The sequence below is a fragment of the Sciurus carolinensis genome, unplaced genomic scaffold (genome assembly GCF_902686445.1).
Source record: "Sciurus carolinensis unplaced genomic scaffold, mSciCar1.2, whole genome shotgun sequence".
NCBI lineage: Eukaryota > Metazoa > Chordata > Mammalia > Rodentia > Sciuridae > Sciurus > Sciurus carolinensis.
This window is the reverse complement of record NW_025920129.1, coordinates 2029692-2054816: the sequence shown is the minus strand read 5'-3', so window position 1 is coordinate 2054816 and position 25125 is coordinate 2029692. Positions and strand designations below refer to the sequence as shown.

Here is a 25125-nt window from a genome sequence, read left to right as displayed (position 1 = left end):
GAGGGAAAGCCCGCCTCTGCCGGGGTGTTCTGTAGGTGCATTAATGCAATTTTGACTTATGTTTTCAATTCACTGTGGGTAAATTATTGTGATGTAATCCCATTGCAAGTCGAGGAACATCTGTGTCTTCCTGGAATGACATAAAAATACATAAATGAAACCTTTAGCACCCTGCAGAAAAGTGAACTTGGAGTAGAGAGGGTTTGATTTGCTCTGATGTGTTTCCTGTCTGCTTTAGTAATCAGGAGGAATTACAAATATTTTTGACTCTAAAGGAATGGAGTCTAACTAGTACTGACTAGAGGAACTCTGGGCCTCTATGGCAGTCCCTGCTGAGATCCCAATACCTCCTCCCCTGTCGGGGTTCCTGGGACCCCTGGCCCTGGGCGAGTACATGGCCCCAAGATGGCGCCTGGCATCTTGCCAGTGCGGTTCTACTTTGAGACAAACAAGTGACGCTAAAAGAAGAAAGTTACCCTCATTGGGCCACTATATATGATCGGCGTGTACACTGCCTGCCTAGATTCACTGTATTGTTCTGTCCACGCTCTCCTTCGCGCTCTGTAATGTGATTGGTTGCTTACCTCTACAGAGGGGCTGTAACTTCCCTGTTAGAGTAAGATTCTCCGTAGCGCTACAAAAAGATAGACACTGAATAAACGAGCTCTTACTGCCAGCATTTATCGCGTCATTCCTGCGGGTCGGGGAGCGCGATACTCCCCAACAGCCCTGTGAGGTAGGCTTGGCAGGTGAGGACCCTGCTTAGATGGATGGAGTCAGGTGGCCACCTGGGTCACCCAGGCAGAGCAGAGACGTTGGCTCACATGTCTCCACCTCCAAAGTTCTTGTTTTTTCAGTGAGCTTTAGAATAAAAAAAAAGAAAAATTTTAAAAAATAAACTATTTTATCTTACTTTGGATCCTACTCAGCCTGTTTAGCTATGCAGTTCATCTCAAGAGCATCCCCACAGTCCTGAGCTTCTGCTGGGATGGTGACAGTAAATAAAATAGAAGTGTGCATTTTTTAATGGTTGTTGTGTCCAGCGTAACCCTATAGAGCAGGTATATGCTGTGCATGGTCCTTGGCAGAACATGTTCCTCTGAGAAGTTAGTAAGGTAATTCTTTTTAGCCAAGCCAGAAAGGCAGCCCTGATTGTTACTTTCTATTAAAATTCCTCTTAAAACCATCTTAGCTACTTCAGAAACCACAAAATGCTGTACTGGCTGATGCTTATGTTGATCTTTAGGATTGTAACTTTCAAAATGGAAAGATGAAATCCAAAACAATTTGGATTCCCCTTAAACAGATTTTGTATCCCACCTCAAATTTACCAATAAATCATTGTCCATGATCCTGTGTGGACTAGCAATTATGCTTTTGCTGCGCCCTTGGGAAGAAGAGCTTCTTGCTGAATCCGTACCCCAGCTTTTACCTTTATCTCACTTCTGTTGTCCCTGGACCATATATTATGCCTTTCTAACACCCAGCACCATATAAGAACAGGCGGACCTTACTGTGCTGGAGTCGGCCTGCCTGGGAGCACTGAGCTCTGCTCTCATCTGGCTACATGACACTGAGCGATTTACTGGAGTCCTTGAAAGCCTTAGTTTCCTCATCTGGAAAGTGGGAATGCTAGCAGTATTTACTTTGTTAGAAGGCTCATAAGGGCTGAATGAGATAATGGCTGGGAATCCCATTACAGAGCGCCTGGCACATCCTTTCTACACAGCAAGCAGTGTCAGCAGCTGCTGTTCTTACTGTCGTTGAAGGTGGGACTTCTCATCAGTTTGGATCATGAAAGAGTAGCAAAAGGTTTAATAAGTTACAAGAAAAAAACCCAGAGTGAAAGGGGTCCTGTGGGGTCTTCTTATGCACTAGCTGGGCTCCATGGTGCTCATTGGAATGGGATAAATAGATGCCGTGCTCACACCTTCCTCTATGTTGGCATGTGTGAACTGAGATAGAGCTCCAGATGATCTCTTTCGGTCTCTCTCGCTCTCTCTCCATGTATGTAACATATGTGCGTTGTGTGGAATGGTACTGGGGATTCAACCTCAGGTTTCGCATTGCCAGACAGGTTGTACACGAAGCCACATCCCCAGAGCATCTTATTTCATCTTTTGAGACAGGGTCTCACAAGTTGCCCAGGCTGGTCTTGAACTCATGCAATCCTCCTGCCATAGCTTCTCAAGTGGCTGTCATTATGGGTGTATGCCACCACGCCCAACAAAATTTCTCTTTTTTTAATGTATGTGTTTGATAATCATGTCAGCAATGGCCATTTTAGAAGTATCGAACAATACACGAGTTTTTTTTTTGTTTTTTTAAATAGACCTATAAGCCATGGGGTAACTACTTTTTAAAAAGTTTACATATATCTAGCTTTTTTCCCAAGCATGAATGATAGTGTTTGAAGTTAACGATTTGCTTTGACTCCTTTTTTTAGGTTTGTGCCCTAGTTTTAACAGTTGTGCATTATGAATTATTTTAGTTGTTTTCAAAGCAGTATTTATGACATGAAAAGATCTAATTGTTTGCTTTGAACTTCATTTGACTTATACCTGGGTGTTAATACTTACAATTAAAAAAAACCAAAACCTCAGCATGAATTCAAAATTAGAAACTCAGTATTGTTGGTTGCTTTCCATTCTAGAAGGCCTACAGAGAGGGAGCACCCTGCCTCCCAAGCCCTGCCCTCGCCTTCAGACCCCAGGGCAGAGCTGGCTCAGGGCCTCTCACCACTCCTTCCCCTCTCCTACCCCTGCCCTCCCCGGCCTGTGCACCTCTGCCCTGGCCCCCAGCTCACAGGGGCATATGTCTTTTTCTGCGCCTGCCGTCTGTGGCCTGCCTGCCTGACTCCCTCGCTGGGGCGTTGGCAGTGCCCTCCTCGCTCAGGACAGTGTGCTTCCTCTGGGCTGCTGCCAGACCCTTGAGAGAGCAGCACTATGAAAATGCAGCTTGGACTCCGGCAAAACGAACTGCAGTGATGCTTAGCATCTGGCCACCACTTTGTCCACTTAACGTAGGGACCCCAACCCTACCCATAAGTCGTCTATTTCTCCTTTGGTCTCAGAAGAAACTTTTTTTAAAGCTGTAAGCTCAGTTTCAAATCTTATGAAAATTAAGAATCTATACTGAAAGGATGATGGGAGTCCAACTCAGCCATAATGAAGTTTGTTTGTTTGTTTTCTTTGCTCTCTTGTGAGGAGAAAGCCAGATGCTGCCCTCTTCAGAGCAGTTTACCAGTTTGAGATGTGAAGGAACAACTTAATTCAGTAGCACTGCAAGGGTTTGAGCCTGCACGTCTCAGCCACAATCTCAACTACACACACACACACACAAACAGAGCCTAGTATAAGTTTCAGTGAATGAAACATTCACATGATTCTTGGTTTTTAAATAGCTTTTTTTAAAATAGCTTTTATTTTTGTAGAAGTAGGAATTACAGTTTCTTTTTTAAAAAATTGATACATCAACAGACCTAACATTAGGAAACTTTGAGTATGGATTTTCTAGTGCTGAATCCTATGCTAAGGTTTACTAGGCAAGGAAAGAAGATGTGAACTAAAGAAGATGGGGGAAGGGAGGGATGAAAGAGAAAAGACAGTGGAATGAATGGGACATCACTTTCCTCTGTTCATACATGAACACACGACCAGTGAAACTCCACACCATGTACAGCTACAAAAAGGGAAGTTATGCTTCATGTGTGTATATGTCAGAATACACTCTACTGCCATGTAAACTAAAAAGAACCAATAAAAAAATGCAATAGGAGTGGGCGGGCACGGCAGCGCGGCCCTTGGAGTGGACCCCGGAGGGCGAAGGTTGTGCGGGCGGCCTGCGGGCGGCCAGCGGGCGGCGGGCGCTGAGGCGGCAGCTGCTGTGAGGCCAGCGGCGGGGCCGGCCTTTAGCCTTAGAGGCCCAGGGCGCCGGCTTCGCGTCCATCACCTACATGCTCGTCTACAGCCCCAGCGGGCCGGTTGGCCCAGGTCCTGCGACTCGCCAGGGCCTGGCGCCCTCCGGCGTCCCCCGCGCCACCGCCCCTGCCCGAAGAGGAAACTTTACAGGGTGGTCCCCGCGGAAAGTTCATCGCGGTGAAGGCGCACAGCCCTCAGGGCCAGGCGAGATCCTGCTGCACCACGGCGAGGCCATGAAGGTGCTCAGCATCCAGGAAGGCGGTTTCTGGGAGGAGACCTTGAATGGTCGCACAGGCTGGTTCCCAGCTGACTGTGTGGAAGAGGTGCAGATGCGACAGTATGACACACGGTGTGAAACCCTGGAGGACCAGACGAAGCAGCTTTTCCGCCACTACACAGTGGGCTCCTATGACAGCCTCACTTCACACAGTGACTACGTCATTGATGACAAGGTGGCTGTCCTCCAGAAACAGGAACACGAGGGCTTTGGCTTCGTGCTCCAGGGGGCCAAAGCAGAGACCCCCATGGAGGAGTTCACACCCACGCCGGCCTTCCCTGCGATCCAGTACCTGGAGTCTGTGGATGTGGAGAGCGTGCCTGGAGGGCAGAGATTCGCACTGGAGACTTCCTCATTGAGGTGAACGTGGTGAATGTGGTGAAGGCTGGACACAAGCAGGTGGTGGTCCTGATCCACCAGGGTGGCAACCGCCTGGTCATAAAGGTCGTGTCTGTGACCAGGAAGCCAGAGGAGGATGAGGCTCAGCACAGAGCCCCACCTCCCCGGAAGAGGGCTCCCAGCAACACGCTGACCCTGTGCTCCAAGTCCATGACTGCCAAACTCGAGGAACTTGAGAAGCTGGATGAGATCCTGGCAGCTGCTGTAGAGCCAGCACTGAGGTCAGACATTGCGGATGCCAACTTCAGAGCAGCCACTGTTAAGTAGTGGCCCACCAACTGGAGGATCACCCCTGATGAGATCAGTTCATTGTTTCAGCCCCAGGGCCTCCCAAGCCCAGAAAAGCTGCCGGGCTCTCTGCAGAAGGGGATTCCACAGACCAAGTCTGTAGGGGAAGATGAAAAGTTGGCTTCCCTACTGGAAGGGTGCTTCCTGCGGAGCACATCCAAGCAGGACTCAGGGCGCAAGGGGCGTGAATTCCTGCCCCACCACAGACTGCACCTCCACCCCCGCCGGTGCCCTATTACTTGGACTCCGGGCTGCCCCCTGCCTTCTCGCCACCAACTCCGCCCGGCTGAGCTTAAGAGACTGTATGCTCCCTCTTAAAGCCAGGCCTGGAGGCGCGCCTGGGCGCGGGAACCGTAGGCCTCTAAGAGCCAGGTGCATCCCTCGACCCACTGCCCTATCCTGAGCGGCAGAAGTGCTTGCGCTCTATGATCATCTTGCAGGACTTGGCGCCGGGAAGCGGCCTACGTGCCCCGGCTGGAGCCCGGTGGCCACGCCCCCTATGCCAACCTGGGCACCTTCAGTGCCAGCCTCTTTGCTCCATCCAAGCCGCAGCGCCACAAGAGCCCTCTGGTGAAGCAGCTGCAGGTGGAGGACACACTGGAGCGTGCGGCCCTGGCTGTGGGCAGTCCTGGCCCGGTTGTGTGGCAGATTTGCCAGGGAGCCGTCACGACGCACCTCGTGCCCAGCAGGGCGGCCTCGACTATGGCACGGGGGACGGCCTGGGGCTCGCTTCGGCGGCCCAGGCCCAGGTCCGGGCCCTGGCCCTGGCAAGGAGCAGCGACTTGAGGAACGGCGTCCTCCACAGTGTTCTTGTCTGTGGGCACCATTGAGGGCAGCCCCCACCCAGTGCGGACTTGCCATCTGTGCAGCCTTCCCGCTCCATAGAGGAGCGCCTCCTGGAGGCCGGCCACACCACCAGCCGGGACTTGCTGCTCCCTTTCCCTGTGTCTGCCCTGAAGCCATTGGTCAGTGGTCCGAGCCTTGGGCCCTCAGGCTCCACCTTCATCCATCCACTCACCCGCAAACCCTTGGACCCTAGCTCACCCCTGGCCCTCGCCCTGGCTGCCCGAGAATGGGTTCTGGCTTCACAGGCACCCTCCTGCTCCCCGACACCTGTGCACAGCCCTGATGCACACCACTCTGGACCCCTGTTTGTCGATGTACAGGCCTGGGATTCGGAGCGAGGGACCTTGGCCTCCCCAGCTTTCTCCCCGCGGAGCCCAGCCTGGATTCCTGTGCCTGCCCGAGGGGAGGTAGAGAAGGACCCTCTGGAGGAGCAGAAGTCACCAGAGGACAAGAAGTCCATGATTCTCAGTGTCTTGGACACTTCATTGCAGTGGCGTGCCGGCCTCATTGTTGTGCACGCCACCAGCAATGGGCAGGAGCCCAGCAGGTTGGGAGCTGAAGAGGAGCACCCCGGCACCCATGCAGACTGCGTCTGTGGCAGAGCCCCTGCCTAGTCCCTGGGTTCAGTCCCCTGGCAGCACCCCAGCAGACCCTGGACCGGGCCAGGGCAGCTCTGAGGAGGAGCAAGAGCTGGTGTTTGCTGTGAACCTGCCGCCTGCCCAGCTCTCCTCCAGTGATGAGGAGACCAGGGAGGAGCTGGTCTGCATTGGGCTGGTTCCACCCTGTGAAGAGTTTGCCAATGGAATCCTACTGGCCACCCCACCCACCGGCCCGGGCCCATTGCCCACCACAGTGCCCAGCCTGGCCTCAGGGAAGCCCAGCAGTGAGCCACCCCCCAGCCCTGAGTCTGCAGCTGACTCTGGTGTGGAGGAGGCTGACACTCGGAGCTCCAGCGACCCTCACCTGGAGACCACAAGCACCATCTCCACAGTGTCCAGCATGTCTACCCTGAGCTCAGAGAGCGGGGAACTCACCAACACCCACACCTCCTTTGCTGATGGACACACTTTTCTCCTCGAGAAGCCACCAGTACCTCCCAAGCCCAAGCTCAAGTTCCCACTGGGGAAGGGGCCAGTGACCTTCAGGGACCCGCTGCTGAAGCAGTCCTTGGACAGCGAGCTTATGGCCCAGCAGCACCATGCTGCCTCTGCTGAGCTGGCCTCTGCCACTGGGCCTGCCTGCCCTCACTACCTCTTCCAGAGAAGGTCCAAGCTGTGGGGGTCCCGGTGGAGAGTCAGGGCTCCCTGGGCCTGAAGGATACAAACCAACTGTGATCAGCGAACTCAGCTCCCACCTGCAACAGCTGAACAAAGACATGCACTCCCTGGGGGAGGAGCCAGCTGGTAGCCTGGGTGGCCTGCTGGACCCTTCCAAGAAGTCGCCCATCACAGCAGCTCAGTGAGCAGGGAAATGTGGGGAGGGACCTGATCCTGTCTCCTGTTCCTCTTGTCCACTCACAGACCCCTCTGTTCCTCCTCATTCTGACCCATCTCACTTGTCCCTCACCCCAGTTAGCCATCTCTTCATTTAGTCTTGCTTTGTTTTCTGAGATAGAAGGCCCTTTAGGACTGCTGGTCTCCATGACCCTGTTGGTGCTAGCTGTAGGGCATGAGCATGTCCAGAACCCCAGCTGTTTGGCTTTCTTTGTGGCCGTGTGTCTGCCAGCTTATGCCTCCACTCCTGTCCTCATGGGTGGTGTGGCTGTCCCAGGAAACTGGTGCCATCGGTCCTGGGCTGCTGCCTGCTTTCCTTCTTTTTGAGGCCTGTAGCACCCTGGCACCTTTTCTTTTGGGGACCAGCCACTAACTCCTATTTTCTGCCCAGAAATATTTTTCTCATGGTACTCCCTTAAACATAGACTCCTGTGTGTGATTTTCAAAGTGCATTAAGAAGATAGGTGTGGTTGTACCATCTGCCCTCTCCCCTCCTTCCCTTTCTTGTTCTCTGTCCTGCACCCCAGCATGGGGTTACAGGGAGGGGCTGACCTGGGGGCTGGGTGCCACTGAAATTGTTGCCACTCTGTCTAGAATCTCTGGGCTGGGCCCCCATGGGCTGCATGTGTGCTGGTTCAGCTGACCAGCCTCTTGTGTGCCTTTCTCAAGCTTTTGCCTCTGTGCCCCAAGGTCCCCTCACCCCAGGTTTGGGTGGGGTGCTCCTTCCTGACTCCTTTCTGCCTTGAAGACCACCCAAGTGGGCGCCTTGCTGGCAGTTGTGGACGGCAGAATCCACAGTGTAGTGAGTGGTGCACAGCTTGGGGACTGCAGGCGTCACTCCTAAGGGCTTGTCCATCCTGCCTTTTTCCAGTTTAGGATCAAAAAGATAAATGGGGACTTGGGAAGCTCATGGTGCCTCTCCTAAGGGGTCAATGAATGCTGCTTCCAGCACTTATCACCTGGAAGTTTGCTCTGGAGCCTCGTACCCTTTCAACCTCTTCCATCTCCCAGCCAAATCTGAAAGCCTCTTTCCAGCAGTGCAGTGTGCAGGGTATCCTTAGAGTAGATGCAACAGGTGTGGATCAATCAGGATGAGTGCAGGACCAGATACTTGAGGATAAGGGGGTCTCCTGACCCAGCCCTCTCCTCCCTCTCTGCTTCTCCTTCTCCTACCAGTCACTCTGTTCCTCTCTGCTTCTTGGTATCAATGAAGGTAAAAGCCATTTACAGTGCACTGCATAGTGTCTGCTCCCATACAGGCCATCAATAAACATTTCTTAAGTGAATAGAAGAAAAAAATGCAATAGTGCAAATAAAAGTTAAATTTTCTTTTAAATAGCAAAAACAAAAAGCAGGGGAAGGGTGGACTCTGATGAGAATAGAAAATTGAAAAGTCTAAAGTCGCAGTCAGTTCTGCTGTAACACAACATGCATTCCTTAAAACTTACTGTGTTGTGAAGAATTGTGTAATGAAAGCCACATGAGGCTTATTGGGAAAATGGGGTTATGTCACAAACCTCATTGGTGACACATGCAGAAAAAGAGGAACGTATGAAAATGGTAGCACCATTGTATATATGGTAAATAGTCAAAAAATACATTAATACTAGGATAAATATGGAAGTTGACCTTGGAAAGCCCTAGCCTTTGCCTGTGGAGTGGCCTGGGCAGGGTTCCCTCTTTGTGATGGAGGAAGTTGTGTGAGATTGGACACCAGGTGTTCGTGTGAACTGAGAAGGATGGTGGATGTTCAAGGTGTGCACACTTTGTGTGTTCCCAGGTGACTCTATCAGCCAGGTGTAGTTTTTGTATGTTTTGAGTGTTTCCTGCACACAAAAGCAATTGGAAGATTTTGTGGTGGTCAGATTGTTCCTTAATATCTCATTGGCTTCATTTTGCATTCTCAAAACAAGCATGATAGGGAAAGTGGCTATGTTTAATTAGAGTGAGGATTTTATTTAATTGTTCAAACTTAAGAGAAAGTATATTAAAAATGCTACTCAACTAATGATAGGGCCACATCCCAACAAGCCCACGGTACATTGGAAAGACTCTAAATCAAGAATGTATTGTGCTGGGGTGTGACTCAGTGGTAGAGTGCTTGCCTTGCTCATGCAAGGCACTGGGTTTGATCCTCAGCACCACATTAAAAAATAAATAAAATTATAAATAATTTTGCAAAATCTATTTTTTTAAAAGGAATGTATTAATATCACACTCAGTAGGCTGAGGCAGGAGGATCATGAATTCAAAGACAGCGTCAGCAACTTATCCAGGCACTAAGCAACTCAGTAAGGCCTTGTCTCTAAATAAAGTATTAAAAAGGGAATGTTGCTCAGTGGCTAAGCACCCCTTGGTTCAATCCGTGGTATAAGAAATAGAAAATAAAAATAAAACAGTATTAATATACCTAACCTCCCAAGCATCTTGATTAGCCACACAGCACATGGAGATCGTGATCATTCACATGGGGAGCTGTGGCTATCTGCCGATGCCCGCCATCATCCTGATTGTACTGTGTACAGCCTAAGGAAAGGTAAAAGTTCACATTACCAAGTATAGTTTTCCTGAATGCATATCACTTTTGTACCATCCTAAGTTGAGAAATTGTAAATTAGACCATTACAGATCAAGGACTGTGTTCATTTGCCCTGAGACACCTGTCTAAGAACTCTGATACCCATGGAATAACACTCCTGATAAGCCCAGTTTCTACCAGGGGTTATCCCATCCTTGTGCCACAGGCACACTATTGCCTAAGGTAACAGTAGTCATGTTGCTTTTTGTGGGTAACCATGGGTGGATATTTTAATTTTAATATTGTTATTTTAGAGTTTATGAGAAAAACATAACGAGTGTGTTAAACCTGTCATTTCATGGATACCTTGCCTTGAGGAACAGCTCAGTCAAGGGTGGAGGTACTCTGCCTTACTTTGGAGCCCACCTGGAATAGTGGGAGTAGGGTTCAAGTGGTCTGGGGTAGAGTGGCACTACTGGTGACTCAGTGATGGGGATCAGGCCTGTTAACCATTCTGAAGTCCCATATGTAGACATCAAGACTTGGTCCAAGATACTAAGAATGCCTCCATTAGAAATAGGATAGAATTAGGTGAAGGAGACGGGAATGATAGTGTTGAAAATAAGTCTGTCGAGTAAAAACAAATAGTATTTTTATATATCTTTGCTATGAATGATGCAAATGGTTTGCAGGGGATGGCAATTTGGAAAGCACTAGTTAAGGACAAGTAGCGGCAGGCCCTCATGCGTAGTGCTGTGTGCCTGGGGTTCCCCAGCTGTGAGACGTGGACTTGCTCAGCCACAACTAATTGTTCTCAAGGCACCAGCCTCATCCAAGGGAAGCGTCCAACCTTGACTGCACGGGAGACTCACTGGGGGATGCTTGTCCACGTCCAGATCCCCGGCCAAACCCCAAACCAATTAGGTCACAGTCCTCGAGGGAGGGATGCAGGCAAGCTACATAGGTCATTCCAGTGTGTGACCTAGGTTGAGAAGCACTGTCAGGGCTGTTTGGAAATCACTCCTTGCACAAGAAAAGCTGTATGAGTCTTACAGATGTCAGCTGGAGGCCTGTTCTGTTGCCTGCCTTACAGAGGAAGATGAGAGAGGAGACCAAGGGAGGCTCAGTCCATCCTGGGCACGTGGCAAATCTATAAACATGTTGACAGTCATGGCTGACAAATACTGAAGCTTGGAAGTATGTTCTGAGCATTTTGGAATCACAGGAAAAAAAAAAAACTAAATTTCAAACAAAATGGATGAAGACAAATGCACCTCAGACACCAAATTTGTCATACTCACTTCAGTTTTTCCTTCGTTACACACTTTCATCTGGCCTACTCAGCAAGAGGCATTTCTGAATCACCGTCAGTTTAGCCTTTCTAACTGGAGTATAGCCTTCCTGTGGTCGAGTTGGCTCATTTGAATTTGTAGATGGTATATGTCTGTCCTGGTGAGGAGCAGGCACTTCAGAACCTTTTACGCATTGTCAGACTGTCCTTCCAGGAGGCTCTGGGCTCCTGAACGATGGCCTTTGGAAACAAGTCATTTAAATGCTTCTTGTAGTCCTTGTCCCAGCATGCTTCCATGTGTCAGGTATTCACACAACTCCCCTGTCGTGATAAGTCAGTGTTGGGTCGCAGAGTTAGGCAATTGTGTGATTTTAAATTTAGAGTTTAATCAACGGCTTCCACCAAGCAGCCATCACAGGGGTCTCCTGTAAATGAATTTACCAAATAATTAATCTCTTTTCATTGGTAACATTTATCAGCAGCTCTTGATTAGGCCTTACTCTGAAAAAATTTGTCCCACAGATAAATTTATTCTCAGTTCAATTTCATAGTCCTTACTTAACTGTGAATTACTTCCTGGTTAAATAAAAACATGCCTAGCTATTTTTGGTATTTTCGTCTTGCACCTTTGGCATCCTAGTGGTGTGAACTGGAGTTATGCCATCTGTAGTCAAGTGAGATTATTTTAAAGCAGGAGGAGTGAAATGATTCACTGGAAAATTTCCACACAAATTCTTAAGGAACAATAAGATAACCCTAGAAACATCTTCATTTGGTGCTTATTTGGTGTCATATGCTGGTGGGTAGTGATGGGGAGAAAAAAGGTCCAACTTGTTTCTGAAGATTCTGCTATTTTGAAAATCAGAGAGGTGTTAGGCTTCAAAGGAGGAAAGAATTCCATGCAGTGTCAATTACTAGAGCTCTGAAGGTGGGTGAAGTATTTTCCTCTCCCTGAATCCAGGTTGGAGCTAATGAGGTTCATTTCCAACATAGAAAACCCAAAAGGCAGTATGCTTGCTTAGAATGGGTGTTTAATTTCTAATGGGTGTGATAAACCTCTTTATGCTGAGATGATTTGGCAACAGGAGGGCTGGTTCCTAGAATGCTAAAGAAGTATGGGGCCTAGATAAGCCCTTCTGAAAGCTGCTGTGCTTAGCATATTTTGACTCCATGGTGCATGTTTTAACCTAAACTTGAATGCTTCCCGTTCAATGTGAGATTTGCCTGAAACATGGTGTCTTTATTTTTTTTCCTTCTGTTTTCTTTCCAGAAAGAAGACAGAGCTCATCCAGCATGCCTTCTATGGCCATTCCTCCCACTTCAATATTTTCCTTCTTCCCTTCTCTGTCCAAAAGCAAAGGAGGCAGGGCAAGTGGAATCAGCCGTTCTTCCAGCGGAGGGGTTCTTAGCACATCCTCCTCAAGTTCCAAGATGTTGAAATTGCCCAAAGAGAAACTGCAGCTTGGGGGGAACACCAGGTCAATGCATCCCCTCCAGCCAAGTAGAGTCCCCCATGGTAGAATGTGAGTATGGCCCTGAGGGCTTCTAACAGCGTCCTGCTGCAAGGGTGCCTGTGTGCAGTGGTATGAGGTCCCAGAAACCATGGGACCGGCCATGCAGGGGGCATTCAGCTAAGTGTGACTGGCCCTTTTGTTCCCCATTGTGCCTTAGTAGACTTTCAGAGTAGTGATAGCAATAATAATGATGATGGTGCTTACTCGTTGATCCTTTTCGTGTCCCAGGTACTGAAGCAGCTCCATGTACTATGTCATTTAATGATCCCAGCATCTTAGCAGAATTGTTCCCATTGTTATCCCCATGTTCCACTTAAGGAGGAAGAAACTGAACTTGAGGGCCTTGTCTGAGAAGACCCAAGGTCTTCTCACATCCCTCTCTGTCACTTCCTCCTTGAGGACTGTGTGCAAGGCACTATTTCAGCATCTAAGAGTAACAGCCTCCAGGCACCAAGGGATTCTAGTTAATATCTGTCAAGCACAGCACTGTCTCTGGCCCCTAGGAGACCGTTAATGAATGGGTGCTGGCTTTCCTGCCACAGCGCTTGATAATAGTAGTACCAAGGGATTCTAGTTAATATCTGTCAAACACAGCACTGTCTCTGGCCCCTAGGAGACCGTTAATGAATGGGTACTTGCTTTCCCCTGGCATGGCTTCCTTTGCAGGGTATGCCACCCAGCTCAGTCCCAAGGCCTGATAACTTGGTTAATTGCAGGACAGGACCTAATACCTGCTACTGCTCGAGGACCTCACCAGCCAGGAGAGGCCACAACATCTTGCAGGGTCTCTGCTACTCTCAGGCTGTTCCAGGTGTAGCTGTTTGGGGCTCTTTGTCCTGGTTGCTAAGCCCCCAGCCCCTGCTCCTCTGTCACAAGTCCAGTACAGCAAGCTTGTCTTTTGCTTCTGGAGCTGTCTGAAAGCCAGAGAAAATGCGGTGCAATGCCCAAGTCACTTGCCAGCTTAACAGTTGTTGGAGCACTGAACCACTGCAGAGATCTTCATGTGGAGCTAGGGCTTCAGAGGGGCCAGGCCAGCTGTTAGGATCCTCAGCATCACCAGTTTCACCAAGGAAGGTGACAATGTTGATGAGATTGCAGGAGTAGCCAGGGCTTTATCGTGGGACAGGCCCTCAGTGCCCACCAGCCTCACCCCAGGGGCCTGTGCTCTAATGCCCCTGCCATGGAAACCTCCTGTCAGGAAGTGGAGAACTTGCACATCGAATGTTAATGATGACAGAAGCAGGGAACCTTGTCTTGGCACTGTGTTGATAGGCATGTGTGCTTGGCATTGTGTTTGAGTCCTCATAAACCTTTAGTGACCCAAGATATTCTCTAAGGGCTCTGCACATAGACTTTGGTCCTTTGGTCCTTGTCAGGTTTTCCTTCTTGCAGAATTTGCATTGGGTGTTGGATCCAAGTCTCTTATAGGACCATATGTAAAATTTTTCTGAAATGATAACAGATAGGTTCTGTGGGCCTTTTGCCTCTCCAAAAGGACTTAAGGACTGGATGAGAGTGAATGTTACTGGGTTTTCTGGGGAGTTCTTACAAAATTCTAAAGGTGCCTTCTGTGGGCTGGTGCTTTGCAGGGCTCGGCCAACCCTGGCTCTGCCTCCTCCCTCTGGGGCTGCCGTCACTCAGGTGCTGGTGTTCTCCTGGTTCCTCCTCCGGCAGCATGATGCCATCTGTGAAAATGGAGATCCATTCGAAGATGGATGGCACACTACTGAAGGCTGCAGTGGGGCCGACCTGTCCTGCTACTGTGAGTTCCTCAGTCAAGCCTGAGGAAGGGGCAGCCTTAACTGCCCCTAAATACCAAAGCAACCTTGCCTTCACCTGGACAGATTCTGAATGGCAAAGGGCTTCCTGCACCACCTGCTCTGGAAAAGAAATCCGAAGACAGTTCCAATAACAGGAAGTTTTAAAATAAGAGATTATCAGGTAACTTCCCACTCTCTCTCAGTAGTGTTTCTGTGTATCAAACGGGCACTCACAGGGAACCAGGGAACTACTGCATGTACTACTGGTCCACCTCAGCCCTAGAAGGAAGTCCCCTAGGCAGCATGTGTGTCTCTTGCTCTTGCTTTTTTTTTTGGTACCAGGGATTGGACCCAGGGGTGCTTAACCACTGAGGCACATCCCCAGCCCTTTTTGTTTTTTTATTTCAAGACAGGTTCTCACTGAGTTGCTTAGGTCCTGGTTGAGTTGCTGAGTCTGCCCTTGAACTTGCAATCCTCCAACATCAGCCTCCCGTATCTCTGAAATTACAGATGTGTGCCACCATGCCTGGCTCATTCTTGCTTTTAAAGTGCCACTTGCAAGTGTGCACGCATATACGAATGCACAGGATGTGTGCACATGTGGGTGAAATGACAGCTTTCTAGTGGTGCTTCTGAGTGTGGTAACTTGGTGATGCTGGGTAAGTCTCTTTCCTGTGTTCTCATACAGTCGTGGTGTGCTAGTGATGCTGCTGCTATGTGGTGCTCACATGTCTTTGTGTGTATCAACATAGTGGATTTCATTCCAGTTATAATTTGTCCATCTTGAGATGTCTCCTGTTTTCTAATTTACAAAATAAATGAAGGGGTATTTTGCGAGCCCATGTTAATGTCTGTGTGCTTTTGACAGAAAGAGAGTTTGATCCTGATATCCACTGTGGGGTCATTGACCTCGACACAAAGAAGCCCTGCACCAGGTTTTTGACGTGCAAGGTAGGTGACTTCCTGCAGGCAGAGCTGATGCCTCTGGTGATCACCGGGCCTGAGAGGGCCACGCTGTTCCTCAGTCTCTCAGGCCAAGGGGAGCTGATGCTCTGTGAACTGTCCTGGGTTGTGTCAATGAGGACATAACTTGGTTTCAAGGAAAGAGTTCAAGTTGGCAAAGGGCAGAGCATGTGATGGGAATTGTACTCTCAAGAGAGGTTTTGTTTCAGTGAGTTCTGTGTCCTGGAGAATAGCGTCCTTTCCCAGTCAGTCTGTTGCTTTGGGGGACTTAGTATTTCTACATAGAAATGTGAAACCAGAGGCTGCTCCCTGTTGTGGTTTACAATGCACAGACTACAAGTCCAGAAGTTTCCTTTGCACATATATGAGTTCCTTAAAATGTGTGTGCCATGGTACACACTTGAAGAACTGCTTTTTAAAAATCTGTGACTTTGAGATTGTCTTACTTTCTAGTTTTTCAAAAGTACTAGGTAAAATGTAATCTAATTTTTATATAAGCTAAGAAAATGATTTTCCTCTGTCTTCTGAAGGCTTCCTTTTTTCCTTTCAAATGCCAGTGTGCCAGTAAGGAAGGTGCGTGCTTGCTGGAGGGAAAGGGCTGCCCTCCTGGGCTGGTTTCTGTGGGCTCCGCGCATGAGTGAGCCTCTCTCTTCAAGTGTGTTTTTCTGGAGTGTCCCCAGCTGTACTTCAGGACTTCTGGAAGTATTAAGAAGAACAAGAATCACTGTTCCTTCTAAAAATTAATGAAATTGTTGGTCTATTTTTAATTTTACTTTCAGGTGCTCTTAATTTAAATTTCTAGCTTAATTTCAGTGTGTACATTTTGTCTTAAAACAGTGGTTCTAAACCACTTGGGGGAAAGGAAGCTTTAAATGCCCAATTAAAACAAAAAAAAAAAAAAAAAAAAAGACCTTCTTCCCAGGGGTGGGAAAAGTACACATCTACACTTTGCATTCTGTCTCAGGTTGATGGACACCCCTAACCTAAGTCTGTCCTCAGATCTGTGGGTGAAAAACTCCTGCCCCAGAACAAATAGCTTGTGCCTTTCCTGGGACACTACCTGAACATATACTGTAGGATGCTGTTGCTTTCATTTTTGAATCTAGCCATATGACCTGTGTGAAATTGTGTCATGGTTTCAGCTATACCTAAGGGAATTTGTGGAATAATGCACCAGCTCTCTCCCAGCTGGCCGGCTCCTTCTCCCTCTTCCTGTCTCCCTGGCTCTCAGCAGCAGGATTGCTCAGAGGTGGTGCCTGTGGTCGCCTAGGCTTGCTTTCTTTATCCAGGATGTTCTGCTCTGTTTGTTTGTTTGCTCTTGTTTTTACTGTGCTGGGGATGGAACACAGGGCCTCACGCATGCTAGGCAAGCGCTCTACCACTGAGCCCCATCTCTCACCCCGGGAAATTCTTTTTAAGTTAGCTATGAAACTTGATGGTGAACCGAAGTGTGTTCTTTCTTTTTCTTTTGAACTCTGTTCCATTGCGAGAACCCTTGACGTCACTCTCTTTTAGCAGTATTGCTAAGTGTGTGGCATGTCATTGTCATACCGCAGGTTCCTGCACTCATTTGTCTTGCTTAACTGGAGCTTTATGCCGCTCCATTGGTAATTCCCCATTTCCTTCTCCTCATGGCCCCTGGAAACCACCATTCCATTCTTTAATTCTGTGAATTTGGCTAGTTCACATACCGCATGTAAGTGGAGTCATGAAGTGTTTGTGTTTGTGTTTGTGTGACTGTCATTTCTCTCTGTTTAATGTCCCCAGGACCCATCTGTGCTGCTGCAATGGCAGGAGCTCCTTTTTGAGGACTGGATAATATTCCATTCCTCGTATTTACCTTTTTCTTCATCCACTTATCTCTCAATGGGCTTTTACCCTGTTCAGAACAAGGTATTATAAATAGTGCTCTGGTGAACTTATGGACATGCTCATATGTCTTCAGTTCATTTCTTTTGGACAAGCACCAGAAGTGGGATTGGCAAAAGAGGGGAGCTTTGCTCCCCTCTTCCCGTGCCTCCTGACTTTGGATCTGCATTTCCTGCTGTCTTCTTTCAGAAGCCGTGTGCTCCTCTTCTGCTCTGGTAAGCGTAGCGCTGACACAGGTGACCTGGTGCTGTGCCTGCCCTTGCTCCCATCTTCCTCTTCAGCCTGCCTTGTTGTGCATTTAGCATGGAACTGGCAGGAAACGCAGGCCCTGGAACCACCTGCCCTTGCACAGGGTGCCTTCACTTCCTTCCATCATCCTCTGGTCAGCTCTTCTCCCCTTCTTCGCCTCAATGTGGCCTGAAGCAGTTGACTGGAGGACTGAGCACGCCGGTGTGCCCCTCCTGCAAATGCCCTAAGTTGCTGCCTGTCTCACCAGGAGGGGGCACATCGCTGCTGCTCACTCCCTTCGATCATCCCCTGTCGTCCACCTGCCCTTTCTCCCTCCTCATCTGCCTAACAGCCTGCTTGATGTCCACTGGGACTTCATCTTTGTTCCTTCCATCACCAGGAAACTTGGCATTCCATCCTCGCACCAGCACAGGTCTTGTTCTGGATCCCAGAGTGCCTGGGGCTTCACAGGATCAAGGTGTGCCAAGGTGTGCCAAGGCGTGCTGCTGTCCTTGTGGAGCTCAGTCTAAGGCCAGAGATGAAGATGGGTGACCGAGAGCCTCTAGTGTGGAGTCCACTGCTGCCTTATGCAAAGGGGCCACAGTGAGAGCCAGGTCGGGTCACATTGACTGGTCCATGCAGGAGGCGTGGGAGAGGTGGGGCGGAGGAGACAGGTGGGCTCTGCAGGCCAAGCACAGTCCCCAGAGCTGGAGAGGCGGCCTGGAAGCTGAACAGGAGCAGGAGGAAGAGGCAGGCAACACCGCAGAGCAGGGAGCCAAGGTCTTAGAGTGTCGGTCTTCCCTGTGTAGCTCCGTCAGCCCCCTGAAGCATTCTAGTGGTCGGGGTGCAGACGGCGTTGTCAGGTCTGTATCCGGAACATTCTTCAGAGCCCAGTAGAAATCCTGCCTGCCCCTCAACCTGAGGTGGGACAGCATTGTCTACCTACTTTCTTCACTCAATTTGAATTTGTTAAGCAGCACAGAACATTCAGAAATGAGGAGAGCTGCATACATGTGTCTGGAAAGGCAGGCAGGTGGACCAGTGGACCAGGGACAGCGTATGTCAGCATATGTCATTCAGTCCTTCAGTATGTGTTAGAGGGCTTTTTTTTTTTTTTTTGTATCACGGATTGGATCCAGGGGTGCTTTACCACTGAGCCACATCCCCAGCCATTTCTGTTTTTTATCATGAAACACCAAGTTGCTTAGGACCTGGATAAGTTGCTGAGGCTGGCTTTGAACTTGCAATCCTCTGGTCTCAGCCTCTCGAGCCCCTGGGATTAGGGGAATGGGCACTGTGCCCAGCAAAGACCCTGATTGAAGCATTTGTTAAATAGCAGACACTGTTCTAGGTGCTGATACAGCCAATCAGATTGGCTGTGGGGAGCTCGGCTCTTCCCAGGTGGCTCCTTTGAGGCACTCTGGGACACAGTGGTCCTGGTCCCATCCTACTTCCTTCCAGGAAGAGTCCTGTTGGAGCAGCTCTCTTCTTGGCCCCTTATTTGCTAATCATTGGGGTAAATTTGAGGGTGAGTGGAGGTGGGACTGAGTGATCCCAGCCATCTGCAGTCTGCGGAGCCTCAGAAGTAAACCAGCCCTTCTGAGCATGGCCCTAGCCCAGATGGTCATTCTGAGCTCCTGTGCTTGCTGTGGGCCACCTGTCCTCTCTCTATGTGGGACCATGGCTCACATCCCTCAGAGGGGGCTGGGTAGCTTGCAAAGCATATTTGTTTGGTTTTTTACCATGTGAATTGGGAATGCATTCACTTGGCTTTAAAACAAAGATTGAATATGAGGAGGCATACACAGTGAAAAGACCGTCCCCTTGTCCCCTGCCCTCCTATTTTCCACCCACCCCACAATTTTTATTAGTTCTTACACACCTTTATAGAGCTGATTTGTTCAAACACAAGTCAAGATCACTGCATATTCTTGCTTTACTTCTGCTGTATATGAAAGGTCATGAAGTACTGCATAAGAACCTTCTTTAGAGGACCTTGTGGCAGTTGCTTGGAGAGAACCACATCCTCACCCTAGTGGAAGCCTTTCCTTTTCCCAGAACTTCATTCCAGGCATCCTGGTCCTCAGACCCCAGCTCAGTGAGCCCCCTGGTAGCCACAAGAAGTCACTGTACCCAGCAAACTACAGTACCCGGGCTTCATTTATCCTTACACAGGAATCACCTGGGGTCCTGCTGGGTACAAATTCTGCCCATGTCCTCTGGGCCAGGACCCAGGTACTCGGCATTTCCAACAGCTCCCTCTGGTAGTGCCGATGCTTGTCCTGTATGAAAGTCTGGAACCTTCTAGACATTGCTGTCTGCCCACTGCTTGCAGCCAGAATTGAGACGCTCTGACTGGGGCTGGGGATATAGCTCAGTTGGTTGAGTGCTTGCCTTGCAAGCACCAGGCCCTGGGTTCAAATCCCAAGCCCCACAAAAAAAAAAAAAAAAGAGAAGCTTTGACTGGAAGCCAGAGCTGCACTCTGGAATGGGGTTTTTAAAGCAGGTGCAAGCACTTGCCCTGGGCATTCCGTTACTGAGAATCTGTTTAAAAGGAATCTGGGAAGCACTGTGCAGCTCCCTATCTTGGAGACAGAGTAGGGGTGGGAGGACACCAGCCAGGGCTGCCTATGGACTTGGTCCGTTGGGGCCCTGGTCCTCCAGTCAGGCCCTTCTTTTCTGTTCCCTCAGTTCTTATTGTTTGGTTTTTAAGAGATGGTTCTTGCCCAGTCTGATCCCACAGTACAGGACTCTAGTGATACTTCTACCTTAGCCTTCCAGGTAACTGGGACTACAGCTGCACACCACTGCACCAGGCTGTCACCTATTTTAATTTTGTCATAGGGTTTACGGACATATTGGTGCAATCACATTTAAAAATTGAGCTAAATAAAAGCAAGTCCTCCCTAGTCTGCCTGTCTGCACAGCCCCACCCCCAACACAGCTTACCCAGAAGTTGTTACCACACTGTGACTGAACAACCCTGAGGTTTCAAGGCTGCATCCCTTGGGCAATGTTTGGGCCAGTAGTTACAACCTAGCTGCTGCTGTTAACTGGCAATGCCCTTCTTTTTCCCCCTCATTCTTTCTAGAATCCCTCCAAGTTTACTGAGTGCCTTCTGCATTCCAGGGCTAGGGCTCCCATGGTAAATGAGCTGTGAGTTGCTCCATCTGCAAAGGAGTTAGTGACTTGCAGTCTCAGAAAGTCTGGGAACAGGTCCATGTAAGCACAAGTCAGGATGCCCAGGACGGAGCTCCTGAGAGCCATGCTGAGCTGAAGCAGAGAGGGTGATGTGGAGCAGCAGAGGACACAGAGGGTCCTGTGTCATGGAATATTCAAGAGATGGGTGACTGGGGATGGGAGTGGATGGTGTGAAGTCAGGCAGTAGGACGGGTGGGGCATGCACGTGTGTTATCCTTGGACCCCCAGGAGGTCGGAAGAATTGGAAGGACGAGTGACAGGCCTGGCTGTGTGTTGGGGTGACCGCTCTGCTAGCGGTGGATTGCTTGGTGTCTGTGAGCATCCACGAGTGGCTCTGGCCAGTGTCACACTCTTGTCCTCTCCTTTTTTCAGGAAAATCCCACCAGTACCCAGCACCATGTTACCCGTCTCTGCACGTGTTCCTCACCAGACAAACTCTGTGCCGACGTCACAGTGTGGGATCAGCTATCTCACTGCAGCCACTGTCTCTGCGTCCCCAGTACTGCTCTTGTCCACCTGTGTTTCCCCAATTCGCAAATCGGTACCAGCTCATGGAACCACAGTGAATGCACAGCCAGCCACCTCCGGGGCGATGGATCCTGTGTGCAGTATGCAATCCAGACAAGTGTCCTCTTCGTCCTTGTCCCCTTCCATGCCCTCTGGCCTCTCCTCAGTCCCCTCCTCCCCCATGTCCAGGAAACCTCAGAAGTTGAAATCCAGCAAATCTTTAAGGCCCAAGGAGTCTTCTGGTGACAGCACTGACTGTCACAATACCAGTAGCAGTGCCAGCGGCAACTCAGGAAAGAAATGCAAAAACAGCTCCCCGCTGTTGTCCCACGCCTCCTCCTCCTCCTCCTCCTCCTCCTCCTTTTCTCATTCCATGGAGTCTTTTAGAAAAAACTGTGTGGCTCACCCCGGGCCTCCCTACCCGTCAGTGGTGATGTCTCCCCACAGCATTGGCCTCGACTGCATGGTGAACAGAGCACCCGCCGTGGGCCTCCGGCATGAGCAGTCAGGGAGGGGCCCCCCAAGTGGGAGCCCCACAGAGTCCATCAAGAGGATGAGCGTGATGGTGAACAACGGGGGCTCCACGTTCTCCCTCGGTCCCTTCGTCCACCAGTCCAGCGAGCTGCCCATCAACTTGCACGGTGGCTTCCCGCTCTCGCACAGCCCCCTGGACAGGCTCATAGGAAAGAAGAGGAAGTGCTCCCCGGGCTCCAGCAGCGGCAGCAGCGGCAGAAGCAGCAAACCCACCAAGGTCGCCAAACTGCCAGCCATGAACAACATCCACATGAAGTACGTGGGCACCATCCCAGGGGCACAAGGACTGTCGAACAATTTCCTCTCCACCAGGTAGGGTGCGCACTGCGGCGTGGCCCAGTGTCCCCCTGGGGTGGGTGAGTTGGCCTGTCAATGTGTCCAGTCTCATGGTGTCATGTTAAGAGGCAAGAGCCAGTGGCCTGTGGGCTGGGACAGGCTGCTCTGAGGAACTTCTGGTGTCTGTGGGAGGTGCTCCTGTAGGAGGGTGCCATGGGGTGTGGTCAGCAGATAGGGCAGAGCGGAGCTGGAGCTGGACCCCATGGAGGACAGGAGCGGCCCTGTCCAGAGCGAGGGAGACCCTCCAGCATGTCCCTCTGCAGAAAACCAGGTTGAGGGCAGACCGACCCAGAGGGATGCTCTGAGACTTCCAAAGGAAGTGCTTGTGATATTTGTGACCTGGAGCAGTTTCAGATACTCTGGTTAAAATTCACCCCGTATTTTCTCCTCCCTGTTTTAGAGGGAGGCAGAAAACCAGGAGTCAGCGTGACCTTCTCTCAGGACTAGAACCACATCCCAGTTTAACAGAAAGAAATGGAGCTGGGGATCCGCTTGGAGTCGCGAGGGGTGTCAGATTCCCAGTTAACTTCAACTCTTGCGCTGTCTCTCTCCGTGACCTCGCACCCAGCGCTGCTGTCTCCTGGCCGCTCCGCCTCTCCTGGAGCGGTTTCTTCCAGCTTCCTTTGTGCTAACTTCCAGTTCATCTCTCCACTTGTTATTTCATTCATCAGGATATCTCCTCATCCTGCTTACGAACAGGAATCTCAGTCACAGCACCCCAGAACCCTGACTTAAAATGTGAGGCTCTTCTTTGTTTTTCCTCCCTTGTTTGCCTTCCAAGCTTAAGTGAAGGGCTAGGACTTTTGCCAATCAGTGCCAAGGTGCTTCTCACTGCAAGCTCCCTCCAGCATTTGGGGAGATGAGCCGTGCTGGAGGCATGGGGCCAACAGTGGGAACTTAAGTAGTCGCTTAAATCGTGGCCTTGTGTCGTCTGGCTCTCTTGAGCTGGTGGGGGGCTCCTGGGCAGATGAGAACTGCTTTCCCTTCCTGTTTGTCACTCCTCCTCATCGTTCATGAGGAGCAGGACAGCATGAGACACTCCATTAAACCCTCCCTTGGCTGCAGTGTCCCCATGGACTGTGGCCCTGGCAGGAGGGGTTGTATTGTCATCTCAGGTGAAAATTCCTGAGCATACTGGGTCTTCATTTAGATGGGGGTGTGGACCTTGTGCTCCCATGGTGGCAGGCAGGGTGGCCCACCTCAGTGGAGCATCTGCTCCCAGACATGCTAACCCATTTCATAGAGAAATTGCGAGTCTGAACTGGCATAGAAATTCGACCATTTTTGTAAAGCTAAATAACGTTTTGAAATCTAGAGTGGCCCACATGTCTATTGGCCAGGATTGGCTCACAACCTGCCTACCAGTTTATTACCTCTTTTACCACAAACCGTGGCACAGACCATCTAACTGTGATCTCTTTTCTTAGAATCATTTTCAGCCAAAGATCGTGTTTGAGAAGGCCTTAACTCTGTGCCAAGGAATACTTTCTTTATACTGCAGGAATCCTAGGGGCCCCATGGCTAGAGATCAGAGGAGTGAACCCCAAGAAATGTCATTTCTGCGTTCACTTCTCTGCAGGAGGGACCCTGTAGCATTCATGAGAATCTCAGAGAGACCCATGAACCCACCATGCTTTAAAGATGGCCACTCTTAGAAAAGTGGAACTTGCAAATTGCTGCTTCTCATGGAGCTGATTTTAAAACAATACTAAGCTGCCTGTGAAGAGGACTGAGGTGGATGTGCTGGCAGCCTTGGGGACACTCCCTGGGTCTGTTCGTGCCTCTCTCAAGGCCTCAAGCAGCCGTGGGAGGGCCAGAGGCCCCTCTGCCACACACAGGCCCAGGCAGCCTTGGGTGTGAGCTGTCACACCTGTGTGCTGGCCCAGTTCACCTGGGATTCCTTTTAGGACAAAATGAGAAAATAAAATCAAAAGACAAACATGAGAACCTTTCTCTAGGCTGGAAACCCAGGCCTGTGTCCCTCAGCCAGTTTCCTGAGAGTAGGCCTTGAGAGTGGTCTTGCCCAGGGACAGCGAAGTCTTCTGAGCTAAGGCCAGCTGTGTGGCTCATTGTCCCAGCAGCCAGTGAACACTAGTGGCCTGTGGCCTGTGGAATGTTCTTGCTTAGAATCAGGGGGCATGGTGTTCAGACACTTACTTACCTCTCATTTCCCCACCCCCTCTGTTTTGAAAGCCAAAGGCATGCCCCTGACACCTGAAAACAGCACAGGGAGGAATAACCCGGACACTTTTGAATACAAGTTACACCTCCACTCAGCACTCTGGACTCCACAATGCCTTTGAGTCTCTTCCTGACCTCCTGTGGGCCTCAAGGGTAACCCGCCAGCCTCTTGTTTGAGTGAGGATTTTCCTGAAGCTGTGTCTGTAGCAGTGAGTACTCATAAAGGACACTGGATCGAGTTCAGCCACCGGATTGCTTTTATCAGTGTTAAAGTGGTCTGGACTGCTTGCTACCAATCTGTGAGAAGTTTTTGTTTTGTTTTTTAACTTGCAGTATATCATGGAGCCACTCTTCGAGTAGATTGGCTGGGCAAAAGAATGTTTTGGCAAGAGCGTTACTGTAGACTCTTCTCCCTTGTCCCTCTCCCTGCTGGTTTCTCTTTTTCTGCCCCTCAACCCAAATTTAATTTTTTTTTTAAATGCCGTCTTCTGGAGGTCCGTCTCCAGCAGGTAGGCACCTTAACTGGAGATTGGAGGCTCTCCAGGAGAGAAGTTGTGCCCTGAGTGCCCCTCTGCAAAAAGGAATCTGGCTTTAGGTTTCCATAGCGATGTTCCAGGACTAGCATATGGACACTGGCACCAGGCGTCATGACTCCATAGCTCAGCCATTTGCAAGTAATTTGGGATAAGAAGCTGTGTGAAATTTCAAACTTACAAAATGCTTTGAAGTCATTGATGACCCAAGAGCAAGTATAAACCCTACTGGAGGCTTACTTTTCATGGTAGAGAAGCAATTCTATGTGATTTTTTAAAAAAGAAAAAGAAAATGCAAACTAGTTTTGATAATGGAAATCCAAATTGGGGGTGAGGTTGGGAAAGGTAAAATCAAAATAGGGTGAGAAAAGTCATCTTTTTCCAAGATTTCCAAAGAGATGTGATTTTCTTATTAAGTTTTCATGTGAAACAGTCTGTCAGGTTGGGCTGATGGTCCTACCCTGTCT

At 49.7% G+C, this 25125-nt stretch overlaps 2 pseudogenes; both read left to right on the top strand.

The window, feature by feature from the left end:
• Positions 1 to 3673: 3673 nt before the first annotated feature.
• LOC124974044 (SH3 and multiple ankyrin repeat domains protein 3-like) lies at positions 3674 to 7192 on the top strand (annotated as a pseudogene).
• Positions 7193 to 7370: 178 nt separating this feature from the next.
• On the top strand, positions 7371 to 24919 carry LOC124974043 (ataxin-7-like; annotated as a pseudogene).
• Positions 24920 to 25125: the final 206 nt, after the last annotated feature.